General features: G+C 32.0%; 1 protein-coding gene across 3 annotated transcripts in view; it reads right to left on the bottom strand.

Moving 5' to 3' along the window:
• Window positions 1-2,855, bottom strand: part of LOC116185015 — a 108,196-nt gene that overhangs the window by 16,930 nt on the left and 88,411 nt on the right. The gene's annotated exons all lie outside the window — the stretch shown is intronic.

Raw genomic sequence — 2,855 nt, 5'->3', positions numbered from 1 at the left:
AAAAAAAAAAAAAAAAAAAAAAAAATGTAAAATAACAGATGGATACATGAGATTGAAAATTATCGTTATTATTCATTTTCTTTACATCTGCCTCGAGATAAGGATATTTATTATTAGCCAAGGTTTTAAAAAAATGCACGATAAAAAGCGTTAATTGATTTACGAAAAATAAATCAAAATGTCATTTTACTTATTTCTATTAACTGAAAATTTCTTTATACAGAAGAATACAAAAAATTTGCTTTTCAAAGAATCAAAGATAGATTTATGTATTACATATCGCAAGGATAATTTAATTGTCACAAATCCAAGAATTTTTCATCATCGTGGGCCTCGATTGAAAAAAGAAAAAAAAATTTTTTTCCACGAAGCGAATAATAAAGAGTGGAAGAAAAAAAAAAAAAAAGAAAGAAAGTCAAACGACTTCCCCAAAAATCCTCCGTTTTTAATTACGATTCCACTCTCTCAGGTATTCGACGTACAAGGATCGCGAATAAAATTTGTATCCGCGCCGGTATGCGCGGAATAAAAGGCGAGACATCGGATAAGTAATTAAGGAAGCTCATCCTCGGAGACAATTTAACTTAATGAGAGTCAGCAGCCAGTTCCACCCTATCTCCCCGCTTCTCCCAACCCTCCTCCAACCGTCTCTCTCTCTCCCTCCCTCCCTCTCTCTCTTTCTCTCTCTCACTCGTATCCTCTTATATTCGTCCATGTTGGAAGTAAAATGTCTGCTTTCCAGACGTCCGCCCCCTTTTCCCTTTTTTTCGCCTCCTATCCGAGGCCGAGAATTTAGATAAGACTTTATTTCGCCCGCCTTTCCTCTTATTTCAACCGTTTTTTCTTTTTTTTTTTTTTTTACGGAAAATTGGAATTTTTTTTTCCCAATTTTTTACATTTATATTATAAACGTTTTGTTTATTAATTAACGTTGTAAAATTCTCTTTCTTAGTTTTAATTTAATTTTAAATTTGAATTTTCTTAGATAGATCGAGGATTTCGATGGGGATGAAGAAATTCAAGACGAGTTTGATGTGTCTGTGTGTGTGTGTGTGTGCTTGCGTTGCATGCGCGTTTTTTAATAGATTTGAATATGACACGCGAATCGAACGATTTAAATTTCTTGGAGGATTGGAATTTGGTTTCGAGGGAATAACGTTTATCGCTTTTTTTCCTTTCTCTCTCTCTCTCTCTTTCTCTCTCTCCCCCTCCCTTCTTGTTGAAATTTTAAAGACGATGATTTGAAGTTTTTAATATGCTAAATTGAGTGGACACGTATATTCGCGCATGCAAAACAGAAAAAAAATTCCGATAATCTGGCAAGAATCTCAATTACAACCGTGTCTTACGAACGTCATTTGCCAATCATCACGATTCCTATTTTCTATGGACACACTTAATTATTCTTCATACATAGGTACGTATCTTTTTATTTATGGTAACAAAATTATTAAATTAACTATATTGTTACGGAAATGGCGGCCAAAGTGTTGAAATTATTTTGACAATCGCGGCGAAAGATGGAAAAAAAAAATAAATTCCCAAGGTCGATCGGGATAATGTAATAAAATTCGATTTAAAAAAATGGAAAAACATTCCCCGATTATTCGAAACTCATTCAACTCATTCTCTTGTAAATTATATTTCTAAAAAATCCTTTTTTAGAAGGCTTTCATTATTATTTCACTCCACTTAAAAATATCAAATACATACACATATATATATATCTAATTCATAATTTTAATCACCTATAATTATATCATTAATATTAATCTTCATTGTTAAGAAATTTTTATTTTGCATTCTAATTGCACCTATAATTATTAAAAAAAAAATCTAGCAATCTAAAATCGAAAAATGTGAATTTCTCAGAAATAAGATAATTTTAAACGTTGGAAAAATAAGTTGGAAGCAACTTATTCCTTCGAAGAATTTTTTCCACGATGTCGAATAAACACGTCGAACAATTCGACGATCTGTTTTTTTTCTTTCTTTTTTTTTTTTTTCTTTCTTTACATCGGAATTCGTTGCATCAGAGCCGAGGAAAGCTCTCGGTTTACACGCACAGGGAATTTCTGTTTAGATCGCCGCGCATTTGCCGTTCAGCTGTACAAAGTTTACTCGATTCACCCAGCCGGGTCGGAGAATAGATTCGCTTGAAATTCGTGGATTTTGTATTTTGAAAAGAGAAATCGAATAATATATCAATGTCGATAATTGTTAACATTGTAAACAGTGACTTGTTTAAATAATTTGAATTTCAAAAATTTTCGTTTTTCTTCGTATAATTTGAAATAATAATAATTCGCCATTTTGGTAATTAATTAAGAGGAGAGAAACTTATATCTATCACGTTTTATCACTCATAAAATTTAAATAAAAATTCCATCCATCTTCTCGATCTCTTCGAAATTCAAAAAAAAAAAAAAAAAAAAAAAAATCTTGTAAATCTTTGTACATCATTAAATTCCTTTATCTTATATTATAAATTGCAAATTTCTGTATTATTCCGAATCCACGTGCCTATATAATAAAATTTCCTCGATTTATTCGATGAAAATAATGAAAATCAGGTTTCTCCGTTTACTTCTCATATAGATATTAATCTCACGCTGAATATCGTTCCAGGAATCGGGTGAATGATATTCCTTGTTACAGAAACGAGTTTCGACTATCAAATGTAACACGTCGAGCAACGTGGTGATTAGTTACGGCCATTACCATTCTCGAAGGGTGTGAAAGAAGGAAGAAGAAACTTGGAAATTTTCAAGAACGCGTCAATTCCATACTACGCGTTGAACGCTCGTTTCGAGTATTCCTCAAGTTCAAGAGATTATATCCATTGTGAAACGAGA

This window comes from Apis dorsata, unplaced genomic scaffold, assembly GCF_000469605.1.
Source record: "Apis dorsata unplaced genomic scaffold, Apis dorsata 1.3 scaffold_85, whole genome shotgun sequence".
Lineage (NCBI taxonomy): Eukaryota > Metazoa > Arthropoda > Insecta > Hymenoptera > Apidae > Apis > Apis dorsata.
Note: the sequence above shows the minus strand (reverse complement) of the source record. Positions and strands in the feature narration are given on the sequence as shown.